This window comes from Triticum aestivum, chromosome 1D (assembly GCF_018294505.1).
Source record: "Triticum aestivum cultivar Chinese Spring chromosome 1D, IWGSC CS RefSeq v2.1, whole genome shotgun sequence".
Taxonomy (NCBI): Eukaryota; Viridiplantae; Streptophyta; class Magnoliopsida; order Poales; family Poaceae; genus Triticum; species Triticum aestivum.
The window spans coordinates 406,600,924-406,613,917 of NC_057796.1; the positions used below are offsets into that span (position 1 = coordinate 406,600,924).

At 45.6% G+C, this 12,994-nt stretch overlaps 1 long non-coding RNA gene and 1 pseudogene across 5 annotated transcripts; both read right to left on the reverse strand.

Annotated features, from left to right (window-relative positions):
• Window positions 1–1,285: 1,285 nt before the first annotated feature.
• LOC123182439 (uncharacterized) lies at window positions 1,286–6,702 on the reverse strand. 5 transcript variants are annotated; one of them, XR_006492142.1, is made up of 7 exons: window positions 5,139–6,702; window positions 4,868–5,054; window positions 4,587–4,709; window positions 3,707–4,137; window positions 3,335–3,543; window positions 2,984–3,207; window positions 1,286–1,327 (listed from the first exon to the last, which is right to left on the reverse strand). It is a non-coding gene; the product is annotated as an uncharacterized lncRNA (long non-coding RNA). The 5 variants fall into 5 exon arrangements; XR_006492143.1 differs by lacking the exon at window positions 4,868–5,054 and having other exon boundaries at window positions 5,589–6,701; XR_006492140.1 differs by having other exon boundaries at window positions 4,587–4,762; window positions 4,868–6,701.
• A 3,455-nt stretch (window positions 6,703–10,157) lies between these two features.
• LOC123171444 (leucine-rich repeat protein 1-like) lies at window positions 10,158–11,209 on the reverse strand (annotated as a pseudogene).
• Between the last annotated feature and the right edge of the window lie 1,785 nt (window positions 11,210–12,994).

Below are 12,994 nucleotides of genomic sequence, written 5' to 3' on the forward strand. Positions count from 1 at the left end.
GAAATGACGGGTAGTTTTCAGTAAGGTAATGTCAGCAAGTGCTGAAAATGTAAGTAGCGAGTAGTTTGATAGCAAGATAATTTGTAACGAGCAAATAACGATAGTAGCAATAAGTATGCAGCAAGGTAGCCCAATCCTTTTGAGGCAAAGGACAGGCCAAAACGGTCTCTTATGATAAGCAAAGCGTTCTTGAGGGTACACGGGAATTTCATCTAGTCACTTTCATCATGTTGGTTTAATTCGTGTTCGCTACTTTGATAATTTGATATGTGGGTGGACCAGTGCTTAGGTGCTATTCTTACTTGAACAAACCTCCTACTTATGATTAACCCTCCCGCAAGCATCCGCAACTATGAGAAAAGTATTAAGAATAAATTCTAACCATAGCATTAAACTCTTGGGTCCAATCGGTCCCTTACGGAATAGCGCATAAACTGGGGTTTAAGCTTCTGTCACTCTCATAACCCACCATCTATTTACTACTCCACAATGCATTCCCTTAGGCCCAAATATGGTGAAGTGCCATGTAGTCGACGTTCACATGACACCACTAAGGGAATCACAACATACATACCATCAAAATATCGAACACATATCAAATTCACATGATTACTTGCAACATGATTTATCCCGTGACCTCAAGAATGAAAGTAACTACTCACAAATAATAAACATGCTCATGATCAGAGGAGTATTAAATAGCATCATGGATCTGAACATATAATCTTCCACCAAATAAACCATATAGTAATCAACTACAAGATGTAATCAACACTACTAGTCACCCCCTAGCACCAATCTAGTTCCGGTAACAAGATTGAATACAAGAGATGAACTAGGATTTGAGATGAGATGGTGCTGGTGAAGATGTTGATGGAGATTGCCCTCCCCAAGATGGGAGAGTTGTTGCTGATGATGATGACGATGATTTCCACCTCCGGAAGGGAAGTTCCCCGGCAGAATCGCTCCGCCAGAGGGCAAAAGTGCTCCTACCCAAGTTCCGCCTCGAGACGGCGGCTCTCCGCCCCGAAAGTCTTCCCCTTATTTTTTTTAGGTAAAAATGAGTTATATACCAGAAGATGGGCACCGGAGGTGGGCCGAGGGGGCTACTACCCACCATGGCGCACCTGGGCTACCTGGCGCGCCCAGGTAGGTTGTGCCCACCTGACCCCCCTCTGGTACTTATTGGCTCCAATAATTCTTATATACTCCATAAAAAATCTCTGTAAAGTTTCAACTTGTTTGGAGTTGTGCAGAATAGGTGGCCTGACGTAGCTTTTTCAGGTCCAGATTTTCAGCTGCCGAAATTCTCCCTCTTGGTGTGTACCTTGCAAATTATGAGATAAAAGGCATTATAATTACTCCAAAAAGCATTATTATGAATAAAAACATTATAAATAACAGTAAGAAAACATGATGCAAAATGGACGTATCACTGCTTCGGAAGCAGCAAATGAAGGAGTCTGGATGAAGGAGTTCATATCCGATCTAGATGTAATACCTAGTGAATCGGTTCCAATGAAAATCTTTTGTGACAACTAATATAAACGTGCCCGTGCGTTGCAACGGGAAGAACACACGGTCATAATCCAATAATCATGACTTATAACCCCTTACTCCCACGCACACATATGTTATCTAGGACCTCCTTCTCAGTATGACAGCCCACCGGTTCTGACGCTTATCCTCTTTTCCTTGAATTCAGTATTCGATTAATTTTTGATAAATCGAATTCAATATTCTCAAGATATGCAGAAGTTTTTCAAAAATTATGAAAATAAAAAACAAATTGATTGCTTGCAAATTATAGTTTGCTCCAAAAATAGAATAACCAACTAAGTATGATTAATTAATCATGTTAAACTAACAATAGAATTAGGTAAACATTGTCGTGGGTATCTACCTAAGCAATACAAAATAAGCATTAACATACTCTAAATATTCAAAAGGTAAATGTTTGAAACACACAATCTTTTACATTGATTTTGCTGAAAATTTATGTATTTTTTGGATATGGAAGGAGAAATTATAAGACCTAAAAAACTATGGAGAGGCAAATCACTTACATGAGTTTAGATGCAAAGACTCAAGTCGAATCAAGAATAGCAATCCATTTTTCACCGTGATCAATAATGCGACCATACCGGTATTGGTAGTAGTTAAAATCATTTAAAAATTTGAGATGGTACATTCCAAATCCTATATGTGATCCACATACCAATATTATGATACACTTGCTCATATAGCTTTTCTGTGAGCTCCACGTGCATAGTACGCCTATTCAATGAGTGTCCTAGTATACTCCTTAGAGAACAGAATGAATACAAATTTGCATTTTTTTTACTAAAATAGCAACCATGGGATAAAAACATATATCACCCATTGCATCGAGAAAGAAGTATTGATGATCACCAAAAAAAGATATTGAAGTGGCCATGAGCCCAGATATAGAATTGTAAGATGCTAATAATGTATGCAGATTTATATTCCTCTATATATTTTCATTATCCCTCTCATCGGAATATAAGATGCTATACAATTTAGCATGTATAATATGTGCAAAGTTAGCAAGTAGCCAGCTATAAATATTGGTCTAAAATAAGGATAGGGTAATAAAACGCAAGACATGCTACACCTCTTAATCTTCGTTTCTTTAAGCCCTTTAGCCTAGCAATAAGCCACATCGAGTGTAGTGAGGAAGATTAGATGAACAATGCTACATCTTATAAAAATATTTTCCTCACACAAGACCGTCTGCCTGTAATGTGTTTATCCTGATTCGCAAAAAAAGTTTTATCCTGAATTTCGTCCATAAACAGCGAGCATAAACAATTATAAATCTATGGAAATTAGTATTGTAAATCTGTAATCTTATCATCTTAGTGATGCACAACCAAATATAAAGCTAGCTGAGGGTGGCCGTTCTGATGTTGCTTGGCTAGCTTTCTATATAACAAAGGTTCAGTATAGAATTTTGATATACCTCAATTAGCCCAGCATAATGGTCCCGTGAGGAATGAAATAGGCAACCGGGAGGCTGATATGCTTACACACCATCAACATAAGATAGTTTCTCATAAACTACATCTGTGTATGACCATGGGTAACATCCGAATTCCTCAAATCAGTAGGTATTCTGCAGACTTGATTCTCCATAAAAATATGACAAACATGCACACCTCTAGAGTTCTTTCTTCTCTGAAAAATCTGAAAATGTACCAAGATCTGATTATAGAATATAAAAAATTGATCCGTTGAATAAGAAATTCGTACGAATATGCATGACAAAAGCTGAGATCTCAATTGTTCATTTCTAACGAAATTTGAGTCACACCTCAAATCTTCAGGCAGAGGTAGTTTGTTGTAGGCACAATCATAAATTTGCTAGAACCCTGTCGTGCAAATTACCAACAGAAAATTTGACTTCCTTTATCTATTGGAGGCTTACTGGATTCAATATCCATCTAACATCCTCAAAAGATGAGGTTGTTGGGGAGTTCTCTATGAATCGGAGCCTGCTCCAAAGCCTGTTGTGCAGTGATCCTACGATCAAACAGAAAGGTACATTCTGTAATATGTATTATTAAAGAACTGATGGACCATTCAGTTTTCTCTAATGCGATGAATTTTTCAACCATTACCAATGCACAGACCTTTGATGATTCAACTCACATTAACCATGTAAATATTCAGAGCAGTGGGGTACCTTGTTGTCGACCATTAGAGAAACTTCTAGTTATGCCTCACCGGCCAGTCTCCACACGACACCACTGCCCTCTCCTTGTCCTTCTTCTTTGCTCTCTCCCTTTTTGAACTCTTCTCTCTCGCTGGGAAGCAACTCCCATGACGCTTTTTGCAGGCAAGTAGCTTAACAACACTAATGAGACTGAATGTGCAAACTACAGGAGCACCAAGATACAGGGATATTACTGTCGGACGCGACCGTCAACAAATTCAACTCTAGTGTTAATAATTGTTGCCCGTAGGAAATAAACCATCCTCTTTAATAGTTCGTTGCCTCATTTGTAGAAGTCAAAGTCTGTCTAAGGCTTCTTGACGTTGGTTCGGTAACCCTTCTCGAAGTCCTTGGGCAGGATAACATTACCGATTTTTGCGGATAATAGGCGTGCCAGCTTCCTGTCAAATAGCAGCAGACCGAAAACGAATGTCACAGCGAATAACATACAGGAGGAGGCAGAAAAGGTGTGCCTAATTTACACAAGCAATTACATAACATCTCATAATCAGGCGTTGCTACTGCTATTATAGGTGTCAATATATATGAAACAAATGTATGGTTAGCAGGAGGCCACCCGTCGAAAGAATTAACATGACAAAAGGGCCATCAGCTTTCCCCCAAAAATGACAGATCCGCTGCTTACTGCTCACGAAAACATCTGACCTTATGGTCAAGTCGTCCGCCTATATTTCTGATCTCATTCGTTTTCCGCATTTACTGATAAGCTTTTAAGAGTAAATGATTTAGAAATCATTATCATTTTCTAATTAAGCTGAGGCAATGAAATTTCCTATGCTGAAGTTGTACAAGTGAGAAAGGATGTTCACGATAATGAAAAGGCACTCACATCATCAGCATTGATTTTATCCTGTCTGGAGACAATCTTCCAAATCAACTCACATTAGCAGCACTGATTTTATCCTGTCTGGAGACATGATCTTCCAAATCAACCTCGTCACTCAAGTTCATCCTAGCATACAAACAAATCAACCTCGTCACTCAAGTTTATCTTAGCATACAAACCTGAAAGAAAGGAGGTCATCCTAATTATCAGATGCAAACAAAACATGATCTCAGAAAGGATCAAGAAACTAATATATTCAATAGTTAAATTGAGCAGACCGCAACCATTGCGATGCTCCTGCTTGCTGAAGTTGTGGAGGTCGGATTGAAGGCGTGGTGGTGGTGGACCATGACCAGCACGGATCGGTGGACTCCGTCCTAGGGGCAGCGCACACCCCGACCTCAACGCTCGAGCTCCTCCCGAGGAGAGACGCCGCCGCCGTGAGCCATGTCTCCTGCCCGAGCCATTCGCCTGCATCCGCGAGTGCGCGCGCCGGAGAAGATTAGGAGAGGATGGGGAGGGGAAGAAGAACAGGGCGACGGAGGGGGAGAAGACCGGGGGAGGGCGGAGAGGGCCGGCAGCGGCGGAGGCTAGAGAGGAACGGCGGCGGAGTTGGCGGATCCGCAGCGGCGAGCGGTGGTGGGGCGACGATGGGGCGAGGGCAGCGGCGGATCCACTCGTGAGAAGGAGAGGCGCTCGGGCTATTGGGGACTCCGGGTTGATTCTTAAAGAGGTCAGCGACTTTTTTGCAACAACGAAGCGTTTTTCCCAGTTCCACTTAAAAAAGGAGTGCGGGTTCAATTATCAAAAGGCACAGGGACTTTATTGCAAAAACGGCACGACGGTGAACCCAACGGACTCAACCCGTGCTTTATTATTGGCCACTGCTAGGCGTAAGCCGACTCATCCTGGGAAAGGATCAGCCGCCTCGCCAGCCATAGATTCGCCCTGATTAGGACGGTTTGATCTCCCGTGGAGTTGACCACGTCCTTGCTCCAACCCCACCTGTTCATTCTTTCCGCAACAGCTCCGGCTCCCAGCGCATGCTCGCGCGTAGCTCCGGCCAGGGCACCAGCTTGCCGTCCCGTAGCACCCGCACCGGCAAAGCTTGAATGACAGCCCAGCGAAGCGACATTGCAGCCCCGACGACCCGGCGACGCTTCAACACAGCAGCGGTGACGCCCAGTGAAGCTCCAGCTGTGCAGCTCCGGCCTCGGCGGCGCTCCATTGCAGCCCCGGCAACCCCGACGGCGCTTCAACGCAGCACCGGCGACCCTCCGTGAGGCTTCATTGCAGCCCGGCGACTCCGGCAGCGCTCCATTGCAGCTCCGGCGGCGCTCCATTGCATGGACGGCGAAGTTTAAACGACCCCGGCGACCCGTCATTGCAGCCCCGGCGACCTCGGCGGTGCTTCAATACAGCACAGGCGATGCTCCAATGCAACATCAACGGCCTGTCGATGCTCCATAGCAACTCCGGCGCCCCCCGGCGATGCTCCATAGCAACACCGGTGTGTTGCGTTGCAGCTCTGGTGCCGGCCACTATGCCCCCATTGCACTGCAGCTCTGTCACTCACCGGCGTGTTGCACTGTAGCTCCGCCGACGGCACACAACACCATGGTCGTTGCCCTGCGTCTCCGTCGCCGACGCGCAACACCATGGCCGTTGCGCTGCAGCTCCTCCGCTCACCACCCGCGTTGCAGCTCCTCCGCTCACCACCCACATTGCAGCTCCGCCGTCGCCGCGTAGCGGCACGCCCATTGGGTTGTAGCTCCACCGCCCACCGAAGGAGCAGCCCGCGCTCCCGCCTCACAGCGCCGAGCCCGCCTTGCAGAACTGCTACGGCTTATGCTGCGCCGCAACATCGACTTTGCAGCGCCGGTGGCCGGGATGGGAAGAAGTCGTGCTTCGTCCTCCTTGCATCGTCGGTGGCCGATGCGGTCTCGATGTTTCGTCACCGGGGGAGAAAGTGGGGATACAAAAGAGAGAGCGGCTGTTGGGGAGATAAGGTGGAGAGAGCTCCGAACGATGCCGACCTCTTTGTGGTGGCCGGCCTTATGGGAGAGAGAGCCGAGAGGAAGAGGTTGGGGATAACAGAGGCGACAGAGGTAGGAGACGGAGGAGACGAAAGGAAAAACGAGTGGCTGTTGGGGAGATAAGGTTGCGCGAGCGATGGGTGGGTCTGATAGAGACACGTGGAGGGCGCAGCACGCGGCTTATTTTCTGAGAAATCAGTCGGATGAAAAAAATACTTTTCCTTTATTATCAGGGAAAGATACTGGAGCAATTGCCTTGGCGAAGGAATCCAGATTTCACAAAAGAACCAAACACATCAAGAGACGCTTCAACTCCATCCGTGATCAAGTCAAGGAGGGAGACATAGAGATTTGAAAAATACATATGGATCTGAATGTGGCAGACCCGTTGACTAAGCCTCTTCCACGAGAAAAACATGATCAGCACCAAGACTTCTTGGGTGTGTTAGAATCATTACATTGTAATCTAGATTATTGACTCTAGTGCAAGTGGGGGACTGAAGGAAATATGACCTAGAGGCAATAATAAAGTTGTTATTTTATATTTCCTTATATCATGATAAATGTTTATTATTCATGCTAGAATTGTATTAACCGAAAACTTGATACATGTGTGGATACATAGACAAAACACGGTGTCCCTAGTAAGCCTCCACTAGACTAGCTCGTTAATCAAAGATGGTTAAGTTTCCTAACCATAGACATGTGTTATTATTTGATGAACGGGGTCACATCATTAGGAGAATGATGTGATGTACAAAACCCATCCGTTAGCTTAGCATAATGATCGCTAAGTTTTGTTGCTATTGCTTTCTTCATGACTTATACATATTCCTTGGACTATGAGATTATGCAACTCCCGGATACCGGAGGAATACCTTGTGTGCTATCAAACGTCACAACGTAAATGGGTGATTATAAAGATGCTCTACCGGTATCTCCGAAGGTGTTTGTTGGGTTGGCATAGATCGAGATTAGGATTTGTCACTCCGAGTATCGGAGAGGTATCTCTAGGCCCTCTTGGTAATGCACATCATGATAAGCCTTGCAAGCAATGTGACTAATGAGTTAGTTGCGGGATGATGCATTACGGAATGAGTAAAGAGACTTGCCGGTAACGAGATTGAACTAGGTATGAAGATACCGACGATCGAATCTCAAGCAAGTAACATACCGATGACAAAGGGAATAACGTATGTTGTCATTGCGGTTCGACCGATAAAGATCCTCGTAGAATACGTGGGAGCCAATATGAGCATCCAGGTTCCGCTATTGGTTATTGACCAGAGAAGTGTCTCGGTCATGTCTACATAGTTCTCGAACCCGTAGGGTCCGCACGCTTAACGTTCGATGACGATTTGTATTGTATGAGTTATGTGATTTGGTGACCGAATATTGTTCGGAGTCCCGGATGAGATCACAGACATGACGAGGAGTCTCGAAATGGTTGAGAGGTAAAGATTGATATATTGGATGATAGTATTCGGACACCAGAAATGTTCCGGAGTGTCTCGGGTTCATATCGGAGTACCGGGGGGTTACCGGAACCCCCGGGGGGAAGATATGGGCCATATGGGCCATAGGAGGGAGGCACACCAGCCCACAAAGGGGTGGCGCGCCCCCCACAGGGAAGGGGACCGAATTGGACTGGGGGAGGGGGAGGCGCCCCCCTTTCCTTCTCCCCCCCTCTCTCTCTCTTTCCCCCTTTCCCTCTCGGGTAAAAGGAAAGGGGGGGGGGGCGAATCCAACTAGGAGCCCAAGTAGGATTCCTCTTAGTTGGGCGCGCCTAGGGCCGGCCTCCTCCCCCTCCCTCCTTTATATACATGGGGGGCGCCTACAACACACATCAATTGTTTCAAGCCGTGTGTGGCGCCCCCCTTCACGGTTTACACCTCCGGTCATATTCACGAAGTGCTTAGGCGAAGCCCTGCGCGGATCATTTCACCATCACCGTCACCACGCCGTCGTGCTGACGGAACTCTCCCTCGACACTTTGCTAGATCAAGAGTTCGAGGGACGTCATCGAGCTGAACGTGTACAGAACTCGGAGGTGCCGTACGTTCATTGCTTGATCGGTCGGGTTGAGAAGAAATTCGACTACATCAACCGCGTTGTCAAATGCTTCCGCTTTCGGTGTACGAGGGTACGTGGACACACTCTCCCCCTCTCGTTGCTATGCATCTCATAGATAGATCTTGCGTGAGCGTGAGAATTTTTTTGAAATTGCATGCTACGTTCCCCTACAGTTTGACTATGTTATCTGGACAGTCATAATAATTACGCTACGACGTTCGCGGCAAAAAAAAAGGGTCTAACAGAATTGTCATACGCGCATATACTCGCCCCGGCCTCTATAATTTTTGAAGGCCGCTCCAAATAATGGGACGCAACCTCCAAATTTTGAGAATGAGGCCGCTCATATGGAGTGAGCTGCAAACCCAATCGCACGCTGGTTGGAAATTTCAGCCCGTTCTTCCTCTTTCTCTCCCTTTCTTCTGAGTCCGTACCAATCACGCGGTCGTGTTTCTTACTGAAAAACGTGTCCCTTAGTGGCCAGCAGGGAGACTAGTGACCTTTTTGTATTCGTTACTAACGCTTTTGCGTCGTATTGTAACCTCAACTATCTTTTCCCCCTTAATTAATGGGTGAGGCAAAACTTATGCCTCCATTTTGAACAAAGAAATTACACTCTGGACATGTATTCCTCGTAGCATGGTAAATAGAAGAGCGGGCTACGGAAAATACACTTTGGTTCCTGATTGTATATGCATCCTATATGGGGATTTTTTTAATATTTTAATAAAAAGTCAAAATAGGTAAGAACTATTTTGAAAAAACACTTGACTTACTTTTGCACTGATATATAAATCTCGCCAAAAAAACAAAAGTTGACCTCATAGCAAAAAAGACAAAATTTATTTGCTATTATAGGTCACTATTCACATTATTTTAGTCAAAATTTTGTCTTTTTTGAAAAGAAGTCAAAAGGATATTTTTTGTGGATTTTATTTCCCACGAGTACAATAGAAGGTCAAGTTTATTTGAAAAATATTTTCAGGAATTTTTGACTTTTTGTTGAATTACTAATTTTTTTCCCATATAGGGTGCATATGTTCCATAGACCAAAAGTTCCCCTCCAGCGGGCTACTGGCTATATACTGATGATGCCATGTCAACTTTGAGCCGTGATTATCCCCCACAATGTTCCAGACCAGTACGACTTGTAACACGTACAGCTCATATACTGGAGAGAAAGCTTTACCAGCCTCTCCGCTTGTGTCAGTATAGGCGAAAGTTTTCAATCCTTAAGAGAAAGAAAACATAAATAGGATGGAGCATCAGTTAGCGATTTTATTACGGGATGTAATCGATCTCACGGCAACGACCACATCGATCTCGGCTTGTACAAAGCAGAAACTAATCAACCTGTCTGGTCTGGCACACACCCACACACAGCTACTATCAACATGAACCGCCGCTTCGCTAGCTGCAACTGCATGCCACTACCAGTTTATTTCACGCCGGCCGCCGGCGCCATCTAGCACTTCCTGCCCAGGCGCGGGTTGTTGGCAAAGCTGCACCAGATCAACAATGGAGATGCATGCATGCATGGTCAGCGCTCACGAGCAGTGGTGGAAGCAATACATGTATAGCATCAACTTGAGTATGAGAACAAATTGTCGTATACTGTAGGCGGATGTGCTAGTAGTGTACGTACCTACTCCGAGGTATGCGCTGAAACGCTCCAGTCGTCGGAATCGGGCCGCAGAGGTTGTTGTTTGAAAAATCCCTGCAAACGAAACGTAGGGTGGACATGAAAACGGAGAACAAAGGAGTGATAGACGTGTGTGACTGAAACATAGTGCGCGCAGAAGAATTGGAATGCGGAGAATACATGAAGCTGATGAGCTCTCCACTTACGCATGTTTCAGGTTGGACAGCCCAGCCAGCTCCCTTGGGATTGGCCCTGTCAAACGGTTGTGATCGATTTCCCTGTTGATCAGTTGCCAAAAGAGCCGGTCAACACCTTTCCGAAAGCGTGCGTTAACAGAATCATTAGTAACTTGTCACAGGCAGGATAAAGTGGGTTAGAGAGGCTCACAAATATTGTAGCCGGTCCAGTTTGCCAAGCTCCGGCGCCAGAGGTCCGGACAGGTTCATTTTGTTAAGATCTCTGTTAAAGCAAAGAAATGTATATACCCTAGTAATTAGATGAGTACCGGAGGCACACACAGGGACTAAATCAGAGTCGCGCGTATGGGAATGGAGGTATCCAAGTGCACTTACATGCGGGTGACGCGGTTCTTATTGCGGTCGCAGGTGATGTGGGACCAGGTGCAGGCGTCCACCAGGTTCGGGTCTTAGTTCTTCAACTCGCCATTGGGGTCCTGTAGGCCTCTCCTCAGGGCCGAGAGCGCGTCCACGTCCTGGTTCGCCGCCACTGGCGTCAGCAGAAGGGTCGACGCGAAGGTCGCAAGGACGATCGCCACCAGGGGCAAACGTGATTCGGCCGCCGTGGGTGCCATAGGTGCAAGGCAGGGCAAGTGTTGATGTGATGTGAGGGGAGCAGGCCAGCACGGTGGCAGATTGTCTGTGATGTTTTGCTTCGATGAACGGGAGTCGGTTTGTGTGAGGGGTTTTAAAGAGGAAGTGGAGCAGCGGGAGTGGTGATGGTGTGTGTGGGAACGACGAGTAGGTGCCACCAGCCACAGTTTTTCTTGGAAATCAGTGGCACCGCCCGCCCTAAGGCTACTACAGATACACCGTATCTTAAGATTTCATCTTAAGCACTAAATATATATATAATAACTCTATCAATGCACTATATCTTAGTGTTACATGTACACTAGGCTTCATTTAATATAGATTATACTAGCATCTTAACATTGTAGTATATTTGAGATAAAGTTCTTTTTAACAATATTTGAGATATATATAGTTCATCGGTGTAGTTGTATCTAGTATAAGGTATGATGCATGCATTGGTAGAGTTATATCTACACACTCATCTAATGCGGAAGATATAATATTGGTATGATGCATGCATTGGTAGAGCTATATGAATACGCTCATTTAATACGCTTAAGATATAATCTTAAGATATGATGCACGCATTGGTAGAGTTATACATATACACTAATTTTTTGCTAAAGATATCATTTCAAGATATGATGCGTTGGGGGTGCAATAAAATAAACATCGCCAACATTTTTTCAGTCACTCACGACCAGTATTTTCTTATGTTAAAAATATTGCCCTCACTAATTTTTTTACGGAAATGCTTCCGTTCAACCGAATGATTTTCTAGCGTCGTCCACCACCTCAGCAACTGTTAGATCTGCCTTTTATCGGGCAACCCGTAGCAACTCACCATAGGATAGCTTTGCAACGTGGCCCTTGTGGCAATCTCTTCGAGCGCAACAAGAGGTCACTTGCAGACCAACGAGGGGAGAGTAGGGCGGTTGCCGGCGTGCAGCGGCGCCATGGCTAGGCACGACAACGAGCAAGCTCGGGCAGTTTCCAAGATCTGCAGAGGAGAGAGGAGGGTGATAGACTAGGAGGGAGAGGAGGGGAGGAAGGAGAAGGGCGCGGCAACATGCTGCTCCAGCGAGCTCACCGGCCGACGCAGCAGGCGGCAGAAGTTGCGGAGCTCAGGGTGGACGAGCTTGTGGTTGGCAGCGACGCAGGTCCCTCGACGGCAGCCTCCTAGTCTCAGGTCCACGAGCGCAGATGCTTTTTACAACAAATGCCTTGTTGAAATTGCAACAAGGGTCCTACTGCAATTGCAAGAAGGGTCTTGTTGCAATGACGACAGATATGGCCACGAGATGAACATGCTTTTGCAACAAGGGTCTGGTTGCAATTACAACAAGGCTCTTGATGCAATGGCGATGTTGATGACCATGAGTCGGAGATGATTCAGCAACATGGGCCATGTTGTATTTGCAAGAAGGCTCTTATTGCAATGAGGGAAACGGCGAATAGAAACGCACAATACGATCGCATAATGAGCATCACAGACCGGACGGCTCGCGACATGGCCAACCTATTCAATAGATCAGCCGACCAACACATAGCACGCCCCAATTATTTTATGCAACTTCATACATGTCAAACATTGATGTTTCATGCTCGTAGTTGTGGGTTAAAGCTATACGTGAAATCGCCACGCAGAGTAGGTCATCCTTTCTCTTTGATATTCTCGTGCCTACAATTCCGACAATTTCTCGTGCCTACGTGAAATGGCGATCTTACACATATTCTCATGTAGATAACTATTTCAGCCTACAAGTCCTCTTAAAATCTCACATAGTACTCCCTCCTATCCGGTTTATAGGGCTCAATTCAAAAATCTCACCAACCAAGGTAGATGGT